A 10,000-nucleotide genomic window follows, 5' to 3' on the forward strand; every position below is an offset into this window, starting at 1 on the left:
TTCGAATCCCCCCCTGACCTCTCCCTACATCTCCATCCATGGCTGAAGTGCCCTTGAGCAAGTCGCCTAACCCCACATTGCTCCAGGGACTGTAATCAGCACCCTGACAAATAATACCTGTAAGTCGCTTTGAATAAAATGAAAGCGTCAGCTAAGTGTAATGTAATGTAATATGAAAGGGGCCCACCACCTACCCCTACCCAATACATACAATGCAATGGGGACCCAATTCTGGACCCCTATCTCCCCCTGGGCCCGGGACAACATACCCCTTTGTCCCACCCCCCGTCGGCGGGCCTGCCTGCTGTATAATATGCAATACCCACCCTCAACAACACGCAATAGTGTTATTTACAGCCGCTGTGTTGTGCATGGACCGTTTATCATTTGATATCTATTACATATCCCTGACCTTGGATTTATTCCCCTCCTTTTTTTTCTTTTCTTTATTATTTATTTGACACTTTCACCTTGTGCTTTCTTGGCCTTGGTGTCTCTTTTCTATACAGCAAACGGCTGAATTCAATGACAAAAACGTCAAACAGGCCATGAGTCCTGAGATATGTTACTGTATAAACGCAGATGGCGGAGGGCATCATTATTAATACAAGGATGCTGTCTCAAGAAAGTAAATACTAAGTCTTGGGATGGCATGTTTCTGTTGAATATTTGATATCGTGAATGCTATTCAGCAGACAAAGACGTTAACCCAGTAAGTATCAGTACAGCTAGAATGAATGCCTTAGGTTAGTGTTTCTCAACGTGGGGGCGGTACAGCCCCCCAGGGGACATTGAGGAGCACTAGGGGAGTGTTGAGAAGGATACAGCTGAGTGGGGGTGGGGGCTTAGTTCCCATTGGGGGGCATTATTTTTTTTTATTACTAAGGGGGGGGGCATTATCATGAGGTCAAGGGGACGTTGAGGGGCCTGTGATGAGGATAATGTTTTGTACAAAAAAAGGTTGAGAACCACTGCCTTAGGTGGATTGAAGTTTAATGGGTGGGAAAGGGCCGTTTTATCAACCGTTTTAGACATAAAAAAACAGGACTTGGTGTTCTACTGGCTTTCTGTGGAGCTTCAAAACCACCCCTCCCATCAAGTATTTCCCTCTCATGTCTTTGAATCCATTTCACTTCAAGAGAAGATTGAAAAATCCTCGCTGGCATTTCCCTTATTATCGAACAAGATGCAGGACTTGACATTTACCATCACCTACCATAGTGTTTCTCAATGGGGGAGCAACAGAGAATGATACAGCTGAAAGGGGGCGGTGCTTAGTTGCCATTGGGGGGACATTAGTCTGTTTTATTTCTTGATACTATGGTGACGTTGGCAGGCTTATGATGAGGTCAAGGGGTGTTTGATCAATAAAGGTTGAGAACCACTGATTTACAACCACAACAGAAACACCACTCACAAGAGGACCAGCAACCAGATCGTAGACAAGAAAGCAGCAGCAAGCTGCTTCAAGCACAAACAATATGCTTTGCTCATTGCTCAAGTCAAGAACATACAGACCAAACCCAGAGGTCAGTGGATTCCTATAGTATAGACCAGTGTTTCGCAAACTTTTTCAGACCGAGGACCACTTTGTCCCCCCTCCAAAATGTTCAGGGACCATCTGTCAACTGAATTTACAGTTGATGGGTGCTAATTTGACACTGCTAATTTCGATGCAGATCACTCTCTCACATTTACAAGCCAGTCTTATTGTGGTGATAAAAATAAAATTTCAGCTATGCTTATCTTTGTAAAAAATTTACAAATATAGCCTACTGCTAGCTCACAGACCACCTGAGCACTGTCACAGACCACCAGTGGTCCCCGGACCACACTTTGAGAATCACTGGTATAGACAAAGCGTACAAATCCCAGTGGCAGCACAGCTTACCATGGAAACAGCCCTTTCCAAAAGAAAAGCACTCATCTCCTCTCAGCTGCTCCTTCCATTCCACTCAATCTCTCATTGACCTTCCTGTCATTGCCGTCTTCCCGCTTACACACACACACACACACGCTCACACACACATGCGCGCGCGCGCACACACACACACACGCACACGCACGAACACTCACAGAGGCACGCACGTACGCACACACACACACACGCCCCCCACCCCACCCTTCTCTCCAAGGGCTCTCCTCCACTTTCTCCTCACCTTTCCCACCCTCATCTCCTCCTCCTCCTCCTCCTCCATTTCTTCCAAGGGCTACACCTATCCCCCCACCCGCCCCATCCTTTTCACCTCCTCCTCCACCTCCTCCAAGGGCTCTCCCCCTCTACTCCTTCCCCTCCCCTCTCCGCTCTCCCCTCCCCTATCCCCCTGAGGAGGTGGCATATCATGTCCCAGATGGTGCATTGGAGGCCATGAATCCAAATTTATTTGCCTGTCGTCAACCTCCCCCCCCAGTGGCATATGACCCACAAGTCAAGTCAAGTCAAGTCAAGTTTATTGTCAATTTCTTTACATGCACTGGTCATACAAAGAATTTGAAATTGCGTTTCTTGCTCTCCCATGCAGACATAGACTAATCTAGGTAAGGACATAGACAGTATAGACATAGACAGTACTCATACATGGACATAGACAGTATGGACGTAGACATTGCTCATACAGACATTTAAAGTGCAAGACTGGACAACAGAAGACTTGTAGAGAACATACATTAAGAGGAGGTATTTTGTTGTTCTTTTTTCTAAAAGTCCTTTATAGCGTTCTGACATAGTAATAGTAGCATTTGAAGAAATAAATAATTAAAAAAAGGTTTTTATTAAATACACCAGCAGCAGTATGTGTGTGTGTGTGTTTGTATGTGTTTTGTGTGCGTGTGTGCGTGTGTGTGTGTGTGTGTGTGTGTGTGTGTGTGTGTGTGTGTGTGTGTGTGTGTGTGTGTGTTTAGTGCAGGTAGAAAGTGCGGTGTGCGTCTGTGTGTGTGTACCTGTGTATGTGTGTGTGTGTGTGTGTGTGTGTGTGTGTGTATGTGTGTGAGTATGAGTTGTGTGTCAGTGTGTGTATGTTTGGGTTTAGTGCAGAGAAAGTGCAGTGTGCTTGTGTGTGTGTGTGTGTGTGTGTGTGTGTGTGTGTGTGTGTGTGTGTGTGTGTGTGTGTGTGTGTGTCTGTGTTTGTGTGTGTGTGTGTGTGTGTGCGTGTGTATGTTTTTGAGTTAGTGCAGGTTGAAAGTTCAGTCACAGATGTAGTAGTGCAGGTTGGAATGTTCAGTCGCAGATATGTGGTGGTGGGGATGAGGGGGGGGAGCGTTGTCAGTGGCCTGGCTGGCTAGAGGCTGACAGTGAAGGGAGAGTGGGTTGAGTGTTCAGTATCTTGATTGCTTGATGCATCGTGCTGCTTGCAAGCCTGGTGGTACGGGAACGGAGGCGCCTGTACCTCTTTCCAGAGGGCAGGAGGCTGAAAACAGTTTGTGTGCAGGGTGGCTTGTGTCTTTGATGATCATCAGTGCTTTTCGGGTGAGGCGTGCGTGTGTAAATGTCCTGCAGGGAGGGAGTGGTACTCCAATGATCTTCTTCGCTGTGTTCACAACACGCTGGAGTGTCTTCCTGTTATTCTCCGTGCAGCTTCCTCCCCACACTGTGATGCAGCTGGACACGACGCTCTCTATGGTTCCTCTGTAGAATGTTGTCATGATGGAGGCTGTAGCACTTGCCTTCTTTAGTTTGCGCAAGAAGTAGAGACGCTGATGGGCCTTCTTCGCCAGTGATGTAGTGTTGGTGGTCCAACAGAGGTCGTCGCTGATGTGCACTCCAAGGAACTTGGTGCTGCTCACTCTCTCTCCACAGCATCACGTCGTCGATGGTCAGTGGTGGCAGTTGTTTTTGGACCCTCTGAAAGTTGACAACAATCTCCTTGGTCTTGTTGACATTCAGCAGGAGGTTGTTGTCTTTGCACAATCTGGCCAGCAGGACTACTTCTTCTCTGTAGTGGGTCTCATCTGTAGTGAGTCTCATCATCGCCCTTAGTGATGAGGCCCACCAGTGTTGTATCATCCGCAAACTTCACTAGATGGTTAGTGCTGTGGGTCGTTTCTGTGCAGTCATGTGTCAGCAGCGTGAACAGCAGGGGGCTGAGAACACAACCTTGCGGAGCCCCCGTGTCAGGGTCAGGGTGCTTGAGGTGTTATTCCCTACCCGTACTGCTTGTGGTCTCTGCATCAGGAAGTCCAGCAGCCAGTTGCAGAGGGAGGTGCTGAAACCTAGTTTGTCCAGTTTTCTGATGAGTTGTTTGTGGTATTATGGTATTGAATGCTGAGCTGAAGTCAATGAACAGCATTCTCACATATGAGTCTTTATTGTCCAAGTGGGTGAGGGCTGGATGGAGGGCAGAGCAGATTGCATCCTCCGTGGATCGCTTGGCTCGGTATGCGAACTGGTAGGGGTCCAGGGTGGGGGGTAGGGTGGCTTTGATGTGTGACAGGACTAGCCGTTCGAAGCACTTCATGATTATGGGCGTCAGTGCTACAGGACGGTAGTCATTGAAGCATGATGGTGATGATTTCTTCGGCACGGGTATGATGGTAGCAGCTTTGAAAAGTGATGGGATGACTGCTTGCTCCAGACGAGGCAGACGCAGACGCAGAGGGAGAGGGAGAGGAAGAGGAAGAGGGAAAGGAAGAGGGGAGGGAGAGGCAGAGGGAGAGGCGGAGGAGGCAGGAGAAGAGGAAGAGGGAGAGGGAGAGGGAGAGGCAGAGGGAGAGGCACAAAAGGCAGACACATAGGAAGAGGAAAAGGCAGAGAGAGAGGCAGAGGAGGTAGAGGGAGAGGAAGAGGCAGGCACAGAGGAAGAGGAAGATGAAGAGGAAGAGGAAGAGGGAGAGAACGTGACACCAGAACGTGACAACAATGGCAACGACAGGCCAGGGGGAGTGTGAAAGAGAGGAAGAGAGCGGAGGAGGCAAGGAAGAGAGTGGAGAATAGATGAGGGGATGACGAGAGGCAAGGAGAGGGGAGGAAGAGTTTAGAGATGAGGAAAGGAAGAGGGAGACGGAGGGTAGGAAGAGTGAGGAAGAGAGGAGAGGAAGAGGAGGAGGAAGAGGAGGAGAAGGAGGAGGAGACGAGGAGGAGGAGGAGGAGAAGGAGGTGGAGACGAGGAGGAGGAGGAGGAGGAGGAGACGAGGAGGAGGAGGAGGAGGAGGAGGAGGAGGAGACGAGGAGAGGAGGAAGAGGAGGAGGAGGAGAGGAGGAGGAGAGTGGAGATGGCGAGGAAAGAGCTGGAAAAGAACATGAAGAAGGAAGGAGGAGGAGGAAGAGAGGGAGGAAGAGAGGGAGGAAGAGAGGGGAGACAGACCAAGGACATTGGGGAGGAGAGAAAAGAGCTGAGAAGAGAAGAGAAGAGGGAGGAAGTGGGGAAATCCACAAAGGCGGAGAGTAGAGAAAAGAAAACGGAAGAGAAAAAAAGGAAAAAGAAAAGGATAGAAGACAATAAAAAGAGAGAAAAATGGAAGAGAATGGAGAGAAAAGGAGATAATAGGATAATGAAAAAAAGAAAGAAAAAAAGGCAGGCGAAAGGAATAATTATACAGAAAGAATATGTGTGCGCACGTATGTGCCTTTGCGTGTGTATATACACTTTGTGTACCTATGCAATTGTGTATGTGCTTCTGTGTGTACATTGGTAAAAATGATACAGACCAATGGATATAATGAAGGGAAGGAGCTGAAGGAATCGTCAAAAGATAATGGAAACAAACTGTCTAAGACATGCGGTACGTCTGTTGTGACAAACACTCAAAAAAGCACAAAAAAAAAAGTTTCAGCATCACTCACTCACCACCCCCTCTCCCCCGCCACACACACACACACACACACACACACACACACACACACACACACACACACACACACACACACACACACACACACACACACACACACACACACACACACACACACACACACACACACACACACACACACAGAGACAGAGACAGAGACACACAAAACCCCACCGTCAATGCACTGCGTTTTCTTATTAATGTATGGACAAAAGCATGGCTTATAGCCTCACTCTGTGTGAAAAGCTTACAAACAAACCAGTCATTTCACGCCATCATTTCACTCAACACACAAATGGCCAGGTACACGCAGATATTCACATGCATACTACTGCCACACGCACACGTTCAGGTAAGTACACACAAAATGCGCACGTACACACAAAATGCACACATACGAGCACTTGCATAGGTACCTGTTAACACACACATGCGCCCACACGCCCACACACGCGCGCGCGCGCGCGCGCGCACGCACACACACACACACACACACACACACACACACACACACACACACACACACACACACACACACACACACACACACACACACACACACACACACACACAGGAAGAAAAGGACAGTGCACACACAGACACAGACACAAAAGTAATCATGCATGTACACAAACGCACAATTGCAAAGGTGTATGTAGGTGCATACACACGAGTACACATACTACACACACACACAATTTTATTGGTACATGTGCACACAAGCACACACCAACATACACAAGCTCACACACATATATATACACACACACACACAAGCTCCCTCTCTCTCTCACGCACGCACACACACACGCACACACACACACGCGCAAGCGCACGCGCACGCGCAAGCGCACGCGCACACGCAAACACACACACGTATGCAGTCAGGTCACGCCTGCTCCCCTGCTCTAATGCATCACTGCGCTGCTCATCCCTCTGCCTCTGCTCTGCTCGGGCTGCGCTCGCTCTTCAATTCCTCAGGCGGCAATAGGCCGTCTTCAATTCCAGCTTTATTGCTGCTCTCCGTTATTACACCGAGACTAGGAGGTGTCGTCCGCACCACTGATCTTCCACCCTCTCTTCTCCTCTCCTCTCCTCTCCTCTCTCTCTCTCTCTATCTCCTTCACTCCCTCTTTTCTTACTCTTTCGCTCTCCCTCTCACTTGCTCTTTTTCTCTCCCTCTTTCCTCACTCATTCGCTCTCCCTCTCTCACTTGCTCTCTTTCTCTCCTTCTTTTCTTACTCTTTCGCTCTCCCTCATTCTCACTCATTCTCTTTTTCTGCCTCTCCCCCTCTCGTCACTTGTTCGCCCTCTTTCTCTTGCTCTTTTTTCCCTACTTGTTCTCTTATTCCCTCCTCTCGCTCTCTCTCTCTCTCCCTCTACCTCTCCCTTCCACCCGCATCCCTCCTCTCCTTCCCATGTCTTCATTTCTTCTTCTCCTCCTCCCGTTTGCAATTCTTTTCTTTTGTGTTCTCCGTTCCCTCTGGCTTCATCCGTTTCGCGTTGCCGGCTGACTGTCACCGCCACCGTCAGCGTCAGCGTCAGCGTCGCCTCGCTGGCAGACGGACTCCTTCAGTACTTCACCTTCTTTCATCTGCTTTTCTCTTTCCTCCTACTTGGTCCTTACATTTTTTTTCCATTCCCCCGCCAAGATCCCTGGTTTTGCTTCACACTTGTCTTTATCTGTGTGTGTGCGCGCGCGCGTGTGTGTGTGTGTGTGTGTGTGTGTATGTTTATGTATGGTGTGTGCTTCTGCCACTGTCTCAATTTCCGTTTTCATTCGAAATCACGGTCATTCTAATTTCCCTCATCTGCTTTTGGAAGTGCCAAGGAGAGGGGGAGAGAGAGAGAGAGAGAGAGAGAGAGAGAGGCTATTTGGTATTTCCTCACTCTTTCTCTCCTTCTGTCACCACTGTCGTTCTTCACACTTTCATGCTGTGCCAGCGGCATCTTACTTATTTACTTGTAAAGCTCGCGCGCGCACACACACGCACACACGCACACGCACACAAGCACACACGCACACACGCACACACACACACACACACACACACACACACACACACACACACACATACACAAAACCCCAACGTCGATGCACTGCGTTTTCTCATTAATGTATGGACAAAAGCATGGCTTATACCGTCACTCTGTCTGAAAAGCTTACAACACACACAAAACACGCACGCACGCACTCACGCACGCACACACACGCACGCACACGCACACAGACACAGTGCTGTATTGAGCCAGAGATAAAAATCTAATGTATCCTCAGGGCGATTGGTTGCTGGGTGGTGTACACTCCACTCTACAATGAGAGCCATTCCACAGCACACATTGGCTCAGAAGTGTGTGTGTGTGTGTGTGTGTGTGTGTGTGTGTGTGTGTGTGTGTGTGTGTGTGTGTGTGTGTGTGTTGGGGGTGGAGGGGTTTTGGGGGAGAAATAGAGGGAGAGAGACAGAGATGGAGAGAGAGAAATAAAGATAGATAGAGAAATAGAGGGACAGACAGACAGAGAGAGGGGGGCAAAGAGAGAGATAGAAAGAGAGGGAGAGAGGTGGAGAGAGAGAGAGTTAGAGTGACAGTGAGAGCAAGAGTGTGTCGTGTGTTGTGCATGGATATCAGATCACATCAGATCAGTGTGGCGTGTGATGTGCGTGGATATCAGATCACATCAGATCAGTGTGGCGTGTGATGTGCATGGATATCAGATCACATCAGATCAGTGTGGTGTGCATGGATATCAGATCACATCATATCAGTGTGTTGTGTGTTGTGCATAGATATCAGATCAGTGTGTTGTGATTTGTGCATGGATATCAGATCAGATCAGATCAGTGTGTTGTGTGATGTGCATGGATATCAGATCAGTGTGTTGTGTGATGTGCGTGGATATCAGATCAGTGTGTTGTGATTTGTGCATGGATATCAGATCAGTGTGTTGTGATTTGTGCATGGATATCAGATCAGTGTGTTGTGTGATGTGCATGGATATCATATCAGATCAGATCAGTGTGGCGTGTGATGTGCATGGATATCAGATCACATCAGATCAGTGTGGCGTGTGATGTGCATGGATATCAGATCAGTGTGTTGTGTGATGTGCGTGGATATCAGATCACATCAGATCAGTGTGGTGTGCATGGATATCAGATCAGTGTGGCGTGTGATGTGCGTGGATATCAGATCAGTGTGGCGTGTGATGTGCGTGGATATCAGATCAGTGTGGCGTGTGATGTGCATGGATATCATATCAGATCAGATCAGTGTGTTGTGTGATGTGCATGGATATCAGATCAGTGTGTTGTGATTTGTGCATGGATATCAGATCAGTGTGTTGTGTGATGTGCATGGATATCAGATCAGTGTGGCGTGTGATATGGATATCAGATCAGTAGGGCTGTAACGATATTGTATCAAACCGAGAAATCGTGATACACAGAGTCACGATACTGAATCGTGGTGCAAGAAGACGGTATCGTGATACACCCTTTCAAAGTTCTGTTACCCTTCTGTTCAGAAAACAAACGCAAAAAAGCAGATTAATTAATTTTAAAAGATAAATTTAGAAAACCGTAGGACCGAAATCGTGATGCGAACCGAATTGTGACTTGAGTGTATCGTTACAGACCTACAGATCAGATCAGATCAGTGTCCTCATTACAAATCTCCAGTGCCTCGGGGACCAGACACAAACAAGACATCTGCCCTGCAGTCCAACACGCGGCCAGCAGGATACTGTTGATAATAGGCGGGGGCTTTTAGAAAACAATTGCAGATTTAAAAAAATAATAATAATAATTGGCCGCATGAGTTCACAACAAGCGTTTTGGCGGTCACAGTTGAACCAAATTGAACAATGAGCATGGCAAGCCCTTCAGGAGTGGTTACACAGCATGGAAACAAGTCTCTCTGCACTGTACTGTGCTGTAGAGTGGTATGTAGCGGCAGACCCGGTGGTGCTATAGACCAGACACACTGGTGATGCTCCTGTGTCTGTGAACCTATTGAACAGTTTAACCCATTGATGTCTGATGTTGCATAGAGCAACATTGGCCCCGGCGCCTGGAGCTGCATTACGCAACATTCAGGCTCATGAGATTTGAGACAACTTTATTGAAAATCTCTGTTTGTTTGAGATGAATGAACATATTCTAATGAAAGATGAGGGTCTTAGCGTGTAAGTGCATATTTTTATGTGATAGATGAG

The 10,000-nt window shown here is 47.9% G+C and overlaps 1 protein-coding gene across 2 annotated transcripts in view; it reads right to left on the bottom strand.

The window, feature by feature from the left end:
* The window catches only part of ttc27 (tetratricopeptide repeat domain 27), a 291,191-nt gene that overhangs the window by 95,720 nt on the left and 185,471 nt on the right, over nt 1-10,000 (bottom strand). The window lies entirely within an intron of this gene.

The sequence above is a fragment of the Engraulis encrasicolus genome, chromosome 24 (assembly GCF_034702125.1).
Source record: "Engraulis encrasicolus isolate BLACKSEA-1 chromosome 24, IST_EnEncr_1.0, whole genome shotgun sequence".
NCBI lineage: Eukaryota > Metazoa > Chordata > Actinopteri > Clupeiformes > Engraulidae > Engraulis > Engraulis encrasicolus.